A 12133-nucleotide genomic window follows, 5' to 3' on the forward strand; every position below is an offset into this window, starting at 1 on the left:
TGTCTATACTGTCAGAGTCCTGGTCACATAAGTTGTTTTTTTTTGATTGGATTGAAAGCTTTTTTTTTTTATCTGAAAATGCTAGTGGTACTTTCTAAGTGCTTTTCTTGCTGTTTATACCAATGGTCCTGTAATAGTGATTCCGAAATGAAAAGGTGACAGCTCAATAGATATTTACATCTATATATTATTTGTCTGTGTCTGATCAGAGATCAGGAAGGAAATGTGTACATTGCTGTGGTTCTGCTTCAGTATGTGTAAAGGCAGGATTTCTGACAGCTCAGGAAATAACCTTGATCAGTGTAGCATTCCCCAGATATCCAGCCCCTCACTCTCTCGGTCGAGGAGGCCACGCTCATGCTCGCTCTACATTCATTATTGATCTGAGAATTACACTGGAGCACTCTGCCAACCATAAGGGTTGAAGGAGACCCAGCCACGACAGAGTCTGCGATTGTCTGCAGAGTCATTCACAGGAGGAGAGGTGAGGGCCGCCGATGTGAGTCAGAAATATTACATGAGGATTATGAAGTGGGTTAAAGAGGGGTTATTACCCTGTTCCTGAGGAATAGAGAAATAGATCCTGTCTGAACGCATTATGAGCAAATCAGAGTTGATTAAGTTTTAATCTTGGTGATTCATTTAAACATAATTATGTCCTTTGTTTGATCCATGACTCAGCAGCAATGAGTTCTGACGGCCACATTCATCAAGAATAAGTCATTTTTAATTTACCCAAGAGGTCACTTATACCGATGCCTACATAAATATTTTTTCCATATTATGTTATGTTATGTTATTTTAATTTAATTTTTGACTTATATTTGTCGTTGTCGGTATTTCTGAGTGGTAAAATAGCAGGTGGTTCTACGCTTTAAGACAATCTTTATCTGCCAGCAAGTGAGGTGAAGCAGCATCAGATGCTAGAAAATAGCTGTTAGTGAGTTGTGAGTGTATGAAGAGAATCTCTATCTGTATGCTTCAACAGCAAATAAAAAGGGCACATGATCATGGGAGCTGGACCACAGGTTTAAATTCAAATATATCCCATTTTAAATTCAAACCACAACTAAAAAATATAGCAAATGATCACCTTAAAATATTGTACTGAGACTAAACTGCAATATCTAAAAATGTTTATATTAATTCATTAAAACCACTCATTATCTAGCTCAAAGCTTTTAAGTGTCGTCACAAGTTTGAGATGAAGCTCTTTAACCTGATGACCTTTCACAAATTACTCAAATGAAAACCTTTACGCTCATGCCGGAATATTATTGTCTGGGCTCATCTTGCGTCTTGACCTCTTCAACTCACTTCTAACTGGTCAGATGTGTGATCAAGCTTCTGCTCATCCTCAGTTCTGTGGCCTTAAATTATAAACTCCTTCACTCCCATCACTGGCTTCTTTCAAGCTGCCAGGATCAGTTCTAAAGATTTGTTCACAGTCAAAGTGTCTAACAAGTAAAGTTAATAGATAATAGATTAGAAAAAAGAGACGGGTGTCCATTTTTTGTCGTTATCGGGATCATTGGCAGCGATCCAAGCAGCGGATCATTGGCAGCATCATCCGTGTGACTGAAGTTGAACGATCCGAACTTCAGTTTATTCACTTTAATCGGAACCCAGACAAAACAATGAGGTATGTGCAGCCAGAATAATCAACATAGAGGATAAACTCATCTCAGGGTTGTGGTATACTAATGCTTTAGGAGCATAAATGTTCCTTCTATTGGTAGAGAAGGAAGGAAGATCTTGCCTGGATGTTACTTCTGAGTTTTCATTTATTATTATTATGATATAATTTCTTATATGTTAGCTTTTTGTGTGACATGTTGTTGCTGTTGTGGAGAGAAATAATAGGATTCTTGGGGACAAACATTAAGACTATATTGACACTGAAAAGTACTGACCCCAAACTGTCAGCATTGACCAACCGGCTTACGGTTCCTTCATTGAGAGGATTGTCTTTCTTTAAGTACTAAATGGTGTTATTATTTACTCATTAACATGCCTTAAGGGAGGCTTCAAACTGTTCTTGCTTTATTTACTGCAAGTCAATGATGATTCACTCTCTAAAGTCTCACTTTCCCGCCATGGTGCTGGTTTTATGTGATTTGTTTTGTACAGGAGGATGTGTAAACTTAGTTTTTGGGGAAAACGGCAGGTTTACATCTATGATAGCATCAGGAAATTTTGACAGTTTTCTTCAGCTGTCTGAATCTTGCGGCATTTGTTGAAGAAAGATGTTTCTTATCCGCATTTTGTCTCCCCAACCATTATTATAACTCATACATTTCACTAAAACTTCTTAAAGTTTGAACTCTTTTTACTTGATTGAGGTGCTACTACAGAAAAACTCCCACTGCTAGCTTCTTCTGTACCTGATGGTTCTGTCATTCTTTGTACAGAAATCATCCAACGTAGCTTAATGTGGGCGAGATCTTCAATGGGTCGAGTCCCCGAGTAAGCTGTGACAGGGTTTTAGAGACATTCTCATTCAGGACTGTCGTGTCGAGGCTCCTGGTGGCGCCGGGCGAAGAAGGTGATAACTAATGCGGCCGGGTTTTAGCTTCACCTTTGATGTTTGTCCCAGAAATCCTGCAAGCGCCGATTCTGTCTGCCCTTGATGTGAACGCGCCCTATGATCCCCAGAGAGAAGGATGTTTCAATAGCAGTGCCTGCTAGAAGCCGGCTAGTGCTATGAACCCACAGACCCCTTAAAATGCATCTGACTTCCTGTAGGCTGAAGCTGCAGACGTCAACAGATATATATCACATGTCTGTTTAAACACTCTGGGATTTCTTCGGAAGGAAGGCTAATGATTTATTCAGTTCCCCTTTGAATAAATATTGGAATGAGCATGAGATTGAACTTTGAGGAAATGCCTGATCTTTGATTTCATCACCATCTTAAAGGCTTTGGTCGATGCTGCGTTTCTGCTGCCAGGCTTTTGTTTCCTCAGCCGTCAAAGGTGACGGCGGCGCCCCTGGACAGGTCGACGTGTAATGTGGAGCGATTCATCCTGTGCCGCCAAGTGTCGGAGGAAATTTGCGACATTGGAAAAATGCCTTTTCTCTGGCTTCACTTGTGATTTCTCTATCGCCGAGACAGACCGGGGGGAACGAACCAAGGTCGGACTGATTAACGTCCTGTGAAGTGTTGCCTCATTATTAAAAATCAAATATTGTCTAGACAAACTTCTGCATTCCATATTTAGAATGAGACCATTAACTTGATTTTATAACACTGAGCCGGAGAAATCTTACTGGAATGACCTCTCCTTCTGCATCTAAATTACATTAAAGTTTTCAGATTCCCAACCCCATCTGTACATAAAAAAAACAGTTATTTTATTCACTTTCTTCCTTGTATGTCTCTTTGACTAAAATATGCTGCAATGGGACATGGAATCTAAGGAACAAGTCAATTATTGTCTCATTGATAATTAGTGCTTATTTTAATACAAGGTATATGACATAAATGTCCACATGCACGTAAACAATCCTCCTGCTTAGCTCGGTTTCCTAGATGAAAGAATAGATGGGTGGATAGAGGGACGAAAGGAGGGAAATATAGGTGGATGTGTGGTTGATGGATAGATGAGCAGGTGGATGGATGGACGGATGGACGGATGGACGGATGGATGGATGGATGGATGGATGGATGAATGGATGGATGGATGGATGGATGGATGGATGGATGGATGGATGGATGGATGGATGGATGGATGGATGGATGGATGGATGGATGGATGGATGGATGGATGGATGGATGGATGTGTTCATGGATGGACTGATAGATGGATGAATGGATGGATGTGTGGGTGGATTGATGGATGGATGGATGGATGGATGGATGGATGGATGGATGGATGGATGGATGGATGGATGGATGGATGGATGTGTTCATGGATGGACTGATAGAAGGATGAATGGATGGATGTGTGGGTGGATTGATGGATGGATGGGTTGCTCATCTTTTGATTATGATAATTGTGTTTAAAAACGACTTGAAAAAGTCTTTAAACCTCCTTATATATATATATATATATATATATATATATATATATATATATATATATATATATATATATAATACACTTTTAATCCTGTAACCAAAGTAAATATTACATTACACTTACATTTCCTGAATTAATTAATAAATGAACAAAGATCTTGAACTGCAACACATCTACACCACTAGTTCCTGATGTCAACGGGTCAAAACTTAAATAGTTCTTTATATAACAGTTAAAGCATTTTTATCTTATGTGTTTTCTGCCTTCTTTTCTTTCATTACATTCAAAAATAATTGTTGTTTTTTCTGCTGCACAACAGACACAGATGAACACTGTGGCGGCTGAAGATGTTAGTTGAAGTCTGATCCACTGTGAGCTGAGACAGTCTCAGATCACAGTTGTTCATCAGGTGCTCGACCCGATTGAGATCTAGGAAGTGTCTCTGGAGCTTTTCCCAGAGGAACACGAGTGCAGAGTTTAATTTAATAGATACAACAGCACCTCTGCAGGGACGACTTCTATCTTTCATGTCGGATTCTTCGAGGATGCAAAGCAATCAATTCATATTAAGCAAGACAGTTTCATAAAAATATACTTTTAGATCTAATTAAAGTAATTATACAGATCATAGGTACATGAAATAAAAATGAAGTGAAGGAAGAGACGAGAGACTTTTCACTATTGTGACTTTGCTGTAGTTTTTTTGTCATGGAATGTCTGTTCTTTTGTTGATTGTGAAGCATATTCTTTCAACAAATGAATACTGAGACATTTTATTCCACATTTTACTGATCTTATTATTTCAATATTTTAAAGCACTTCACAAGTTTTAGTCTTTTAATGGAATATACACTGACAGAAAGACTTAAGAAAACTCCATTATATTCAAGGTACTATAGTCTTGTCTTTAGACTGAACCCAAAGAAAACCATTTTGTATCTGATCGAAGTAAAAACTTCAAAATGTATTCTTCTGTACATTATTTAAAATGCTCCATATTTGTTTTAAAGAAACTTACTCTAATGAAATATATATGTTCCATCAATGAGCAGGAAAGTGTAATAGAAAGTATGAGTCTGATTGCCAATTTCTTTTTTTTTAATCTTGTAGCGCAATGTATTTTAATGATCTATTCCATTAACTCTATCAAACAAATTCCTTTTTTTTTTGTTTCTGGACATCTCTGTATAAGTGTTGTAATAATAAGATATGTTACTTAACTTAAATGAACCATTTGCATCTTTAAATGTCATCAACATTAACAATAATTACCTTTGACTTGAAGCAACCATTTGGCCACAGGACCATAAGTCTGACACTAAAAGCGACACTACTCAACACGAAATTCAAAATATTTGAACGTCTGGCTCATGTTGTAGGTGAAGAACAGGTCATTTCCTCACGGCTTCGTAGACAAACCATTCAAAATACATCACACCACATGGTCAGAGCATTTTCTTTTTTTTAAACGAGCATCTTCACAATGATGAGGTCAGTGAAGCTCCAGCAGGAGATTTCTGCCTTCTTTTCTGAAGATAACATTTATTTTGATGTGTTTCTGCTTTCTGCTGGCCAAAATTTCCTCTGCAACATCAATCCTTCTCTAAAAACACATGCCTGCTTTTATAGATGTATCAGAGTGCATCCTGGGAGGCTGCTTTTAGAACCAGATGTCTTTTTTTAAAAGAGCTTATGAGTTGGCAAAAGCTAGAAAAGCGTAAGAAAACTTGGAGTGAGTTTCTCCTTCTATTCCCACTGATATCAAGTAAATGATCGCAAAGACTGTCTCGTGCACTTCTGATGTCAGATGACAGTTTCATGAGATCAAGTGGTGCAATAGTAAAGTCAATTAAAGTCATTTAAAGTCACCTTAATACTCCATAAACAAAACAGAAAAATACCAGTATGTTTAACCCCTTGACGCCTGAATTTATTTGCAATTGTTCAAAAAAAATAATTATGTGTGTTTTTGCTTTCAAGCAGAGACTAAATTAAGTGAATATAAAATGTTTTACTGTAGAACATAAAATTATTGTAAAATTGGGTATGTCGCAAATTAGCGACAACAGGCATTAGAGGACCAAAATATAATAAAAACACATTTCCCATCTTAAGCATGAAATTTTATTTTTTAATGCCAACATATACATTACAGTGGTAAGAAAACAACAATAAAAAAAAAGTGACTCAAGTCTTCCTCAGAAGCGTCACCTGAAGTGCTGCAGACGTGTGACTAATAAGCTGGTCGTTTCTGGTCCCACTGTGTGTTCTCTGGTGCGAGGAATCCCCAGGTGTGCAGGTGCACTGAGTAAAAACTAACACCAAGATATGCAGTACCTGAATATTCAACAACAACAACTAATACTATAACAACAACTTCTATAACAACGATAACTGAGCTGTTTCAATTGTGGGGTGCCTTACTCATGAAACTCCCTGAAGCAATTGTTATTTTTGTTCAGGCACAAGTGAACATCGCACTTAGAACACTTGAACACAGGGTCAGTTTTCCTTTCAAAGACATCAAAGGAATGCACCAGCCCTTTTGTGTCACAAAGCACAAATATTTTATATCCTCATTTATGTGTCTTCTTGGGGACATATTGTTTTAAACTTGATTTTCCTTTGAAAGGAACCATTTGCTCGTCAACACAGAGCATTTGCTCTTTGTTTGGGAAGAAGTGCATCAATCAGTGGCCTTATTTTGAAAAGTCTGTCATTGTTTGGTGCCATGTTGTAATTGAAATGGATGTAATGTTTTATTTCTTCCCACTCTACTCTGTCTTTTTGTTCAGGAGTAGCTACACTAGGAAGCTCATCATCCTCTTCAGCAGTGAAGCTTTCCTCACTGCTGTCACAATGGTGAAAAACACCATTGAAAAGTGCAGACTATTCTATTTAGGTTAGGTTAGGTAGAACTTTACACAACCTGCTCTCAAAGCGACGTACTCAAATATGTGGCTTACAACACAAAAGCTGAAAGTCTGTACAATACAATATTATAGCATTATTACTGCTATTTTCACCACCTTGTGCAGGTGTGTATTCCTCATCAACTTCTCCACTCTCACTGAGACAGATGTTCTCACTCTCAGCTGGTGGAACTCTGGTTTCTACAGGAGTTCGCTTACCATAAAACATACCTGAGGAAAAATAAACGTCAATAATTTAATTCATAAAACATGCTACATGATTACAGATTGTTACAAGAATTGTTTTTGCTATAGAAAGCGTGTGACGGCTAAAATCCATCTGAATATATTATTGTGTACTGCGCCATTGCGCATCTGGCCATACTGATTAATTTAACCCCTATGGACGAATGTCGCGAATTCGCGACAAACCGAAAACTTGAAATATCTTCAAAAATTACGTTCAAAACTACTTTATTTTACTTTTCCTAGTTCCACAGACAAACAATAAGCAGACATGTATTTTTTTTTTACGGTAACTTACCTCAAACAAGACGATCCTTTCGCGCTTCCAACTTTGAATGGGTTGCGCAACACCAGGAAGAAAACACGAACGTAAACCGGACGTGGTTTTAAATGTTATTGGTCCTACGAGAAACTAGTGATTGCAAAACGTTCCTAGGTTCCTATCGAAGAGGCATGAACCAACATTAGGGAAACTCGCGCACGATCTCTGGCGCATTCTGAATGGAAGCGGTATGTCGCGAACTCGCGACACTCGGCGTTAAGGGGATAATGTTTGACAAACTAAATACTTGGTGCTGGTGAAGCTTTTTTTTTAGCTATTTATTTCTTTGTGTGATTAAATGCATTGTCTATTTTATAACAATTTATATTGTTCTTTGTAGAAAGTACTTCTTTCCTGTGTAAGCAGCAACATTGATGGTTCCATTCGCAAAAAGATCCCTTTAAGCTATTTTGCTCAATGATGTTGCGCAACATGGAGCTGAAAATCATTCCATGAAACCACTCATTTATTCTTATGAACAGTAGAAACTTGTCAACTAACAATGGTTCCTACTTTCCCAAACAACAACACTTCATTAATTCAACCCAAAATATAGCACTCTAAATTTGATTTGTTTTTCTCTTTTTAAAAAATAGGAATTATTGGGGCTTTAAGCTGAAAACAAAAAAGTAAGTAAGTCATTATGATATGTAAATGTGTGTCTCAAAAGTGTATTACCAGAGAAATACAAAAGCCTTGCTGACTTTATATTACCAAGAACTACAATCACACCTCTTGTTGTTCTATAGACTTGTAAGTAGTTGTATTATCGAACAATAGTTGGATACAGGAAGACAAATTGTTGTTACAGTCATAACAGATGATCTCTCTTCGCTGAGGTATATTAGCTGAAGGAAGTTATCGACATCAGTAATGGCATGTGACGTATACAACAGCTCAATCTAGAATCAATTACTTTTCCTTCTCTCTGTGATACAAAGTCAGATTTACTTGTTTAATAACAGTATTATTCACTTTAATGTTGCATGTGAACTTGCAACAGGGAGGTTTAATTTATTAACTTGTTAGCAGTATGAAGAAACACAATTGGGATATTTGTCAACCGGTGTTTTTTCCTTCCATGAGGTGCTATCTTTGAATTTACTTCCAGTCTTTCTAGCCTACGTTTCAGTGAGTATGAGCAGGGGTCTCTTTCTCCCTCCATTAATGCAACCAACACACAAAAACAAGATCTCGCCTTGACCAGAATATAATTATCCATTTTGAAGCAGCAGCTCTGAGGTGACTCAGGTTATATATTTATGTTTTTTTAGTCTCTCGTTAGCAAAATAACAAAACAAAACCTCTGTGTATTGATATGAAAAGTTTCAGAAACACATGGGAAATTATACCTAGCGTTCACTAGTTGCTGTTTTACTTGCTTTCATTTTTATGGCTCCTAGATGCTGCTTACCCCCCTTTTTGGTTCAGAAAAAACATATTTGCTTTATATAAAGCATACACCAAATCAACTCAATAAAAACGACAATGTGACTGAATAACACGTTTTGTAGTCTAGACTATTGTGTTATGGAATTGTTTTATTAATTTGATTTTATGCTGTGTTTTTTCTTTGTTTTGTGAAATAAGCTCCTTGGCAGATGTATGTGTTGACTCAGTGTTTTTCTAGTTATAATAATACACTCAACATGTTCCTAAAATCAGAGACACACTTTTTGGTGTTTTCATAACAAAGAAAATGACGAGCCTCTCTCCAGAAAATATGATTAGCAATTTCTCAAGAGATTGAAAGAATGAAAGAATAACGTTTATTTTCTCATTAACTATTGAACAAAATAAATGGTCAAGAAATGGATCAAAGATTTCAATCAGATTTCAATCGGCAACATACTTTTGGAAATATTAACAGACCACTACAAATGAAATGTCATGGGACCTAACACAGTGCCTTGTGGCATACCACTACCATAATAAGCAAAAGTGTATGGTGAAATATTCATAAACACACTTTGATTTTGTGCGTTTGCTCATTATATGAGAGTTTCATGTTGTTTACAAGTGCAGAGTCAGCAGGTCGGCGGGATAATTTCCATGTCCTTGTTTTTGTGATCCACAGATCTCTTCAGGCACGCTGAACAAACGACTTGACTCTAACAGAGCTAAGCCTGCGCTCGGTCCGCTTGTGGTCTGACGGAACTCTTCCACTTCAAAGGTAATGCCGCCTCTCGCTTTGCACCGCCAGACACTTTTAATCACTCGGTTACGCTCATCATCGCAGCAATTACATTTCCCGACAGAACATCTTTTCTTTTCTGGGGTTTGCAAATCCAAGACTTTTTCTTTGTTATCGTGGCTCCATGAAGCTGTGTGATAGTTCTCTCCACAAGAGCCAGAGAATTTACGAAATATTGAGAACAACTGTCTTTGAAAAGATGGAGAATTAAAAAAGAAAATGGTGAAATATTCACATTTTAAATGACATTTAATAAAGTTGATTTTAAACCAGCTAATCCTCACCCAGTAAAGCAGCAGCTGCTTCATCTGCACCAATTGTGTAGAGAGCTGCATCCTCAGATGGGCATCAGATGTGTTTAGACAAGGAATTAATTTGGGGTGCAATTACAGCCCTGGAGGAGCAAATTACTGGCAAAGGGGTGAGAAGGACCCCACCACCCACCTCGTCCCTAATCAGGTGAGTGTGTCTAACCCAATATTGGCCACCGCTGGTCACACTCAATTATCTTCATCTTTCACCCCCCAATCTGTTCCTCACCTCTAATGTCTTCATATACGATCCCCCAAAGACACCACCACATGTGACTTCCTGTCGGAGCAGCATCTCCAGTTGTGTCTGTTTTGTCAAGATGTCAGGCAGAGAATGCGTTTATAACAACCCTTAAAAAAAAAAAAAACGTTGTCCTGGTATTTCCAAGATGTCGTGTTCAGTCACAATACGTCTTGTTCAGTGACGATATGATTTTAAATTATAACTAGGGTTAAATTTAAAAGGTTAAACTATGGTAGCAATGCTAATGAATTTGGACACGTTTGACTTTAAGGGTAAGGAAGTCTTCCCTATGCAACCCCTTACAATTGGAATAAGGAGAAGGAAATTCAAGAAATCTTCCTTAATATAATATGTATAGTATATTGTAGTATAATATGGTCCAATGACCTCATTGTTCCCCCTTTTCCTTGACCTGATCAAGTGCCATCCTCACAAAAAAAATGCGGACGTCAAACGAGAAATGTGTCTGTTTAATGAGCTGCAAACAAGAAAAAAATAGTTAAATGAAAGTTATATTCTTATTTTCCGACACTTGTTTGTGTTAGTAAGGATGTTGCCTTACCCTAACTTTTCCTTACCCCAGTCCTTCCCAGAGCTTCTGTTATCTTCTGAGATGACGTGTTGTTAAAAAAGTACTACTACTACTACTACTACTACTACTACTGCTGCTGCTGCTGCTGCTGCAACTACTACTACTACTACTACTACTACTGCTACTATTACTATTACTACTACTACTTCTACTACTACTACTACTATTACTATTACTACTACTACTACTACAACGTTTACTACTACTACTACTACTATTACTACTATTACTACTACAACATTTACTACTACTACTACTACTACTACTACTACTACTACTACTACTACTACTGCTGCTGCTGCTGCTGCTGCAACTACTACTACTACTACTACTACTACTGCTACTATTACTATTACTACTACTACTTCTACTACTATTACTATTACTACTACTACTACTACAACGTTTACTACTACTACTACTACTATTACTACTACAACATTTACTACTACTACTACTACTACTACTACTACTCCTACTAGTACTACTACTACTACTAATAATAATAATAATAGTAATAATAGTAATAATTATAATTATTATAATAATAATAATAATAATAATAATAATAATAATAATAATAATAATAATAATAATAAAAGTAATAAGGACAATAATAATCCAGAAACAGAACTAGTCAAACAAGTCAACTAGTCCCAAAACCAGCGAACACACTGAAACAATGGAAGATAACTAAAGAACAGTTATGAACTTTAACTACATGAAACTGTGTCAAGGTTTCCGACTTCCAGAAATTCCATATGCAGTGGTGGTTGTCGCTCACCTTGACCAAGATAAAAAACAAGGGATTCTACAAACACGTTTCTCTCCGGGCCACCGGGTCACCTTGACCCTGAGATGACACATTGGTTAAGTGTCTTGAACTGTTGCGCCAAAATGAAAATCTTAAGAACGAACATCACAAGCGTTATTTCTTACTTCATCCATCTCTGTCTTTTGAATATCCATTTGTGGAAGTTTGTCGCATCTTTTCTTGTGTTCTTGTCAAGTAGTAGTGGTCAGAGCGTCGTTCTTCAAAAGCTTCTTCTTCAAATACAATTTTAATACTGTCCTAATCTTCTCACCATTATGCTCATAACTAGTTTGGTGGTCATAGTGTTATGGGTGAATCTTATCCTGTTCTGTGGAGGACAGAGTCTATTAACTACATTTAAATCTGTTAATACTGATCATAACCATTTATTTAAAGAAAAACATAGACAAAAGCAAAGTGAGTGAAATCAAGTGTGAGGTTAAATATGCTGAGATTGGTAAATGTCTTCAACATTT

At 37.1% G+C, this 12133-nt stretch overlaps 1 protein-coding gene across 4 annotated transcripts in view; it reads left to right on the forward strand.

Moving 5' to 3' along the window:
- Positions 1-12133, forward strand: part of arvcfb (ARVCF delta catenin family member b) — a 187688-nt gene that overhangs the window by 49164 nt on the left and 126391 nt on the right. For all 4 annotated transcript variants that reach the window (XM_087796753.1, XM_087796718.1, XM_087796726.1 and 1 more), the window contains exon 2: positions 9580-9675. The gene's annotated coding sequence lies outside the window, so the exon portion shown is untranslated. The remainder of the gene's footprint in view (positions 1-9579; positions 9676-12133) is intronic.

The sequence above is a fragment of the Callionymus lyra genome, chromosome 1, assembly GCF_982586985.1.
Source record: "Callionymus lyra chromosome 1, fCalLyr1.hap1.1, whole genome shotgun sequence".
In the NCBI taxonomy this organism is placed as follows: domain Eukaryota; kingdom Metazoa; phylum Chordata; class Actinopteri; order Syngnathiformes; family Callionymidae; genus Callionymus; species Callionymus lyra.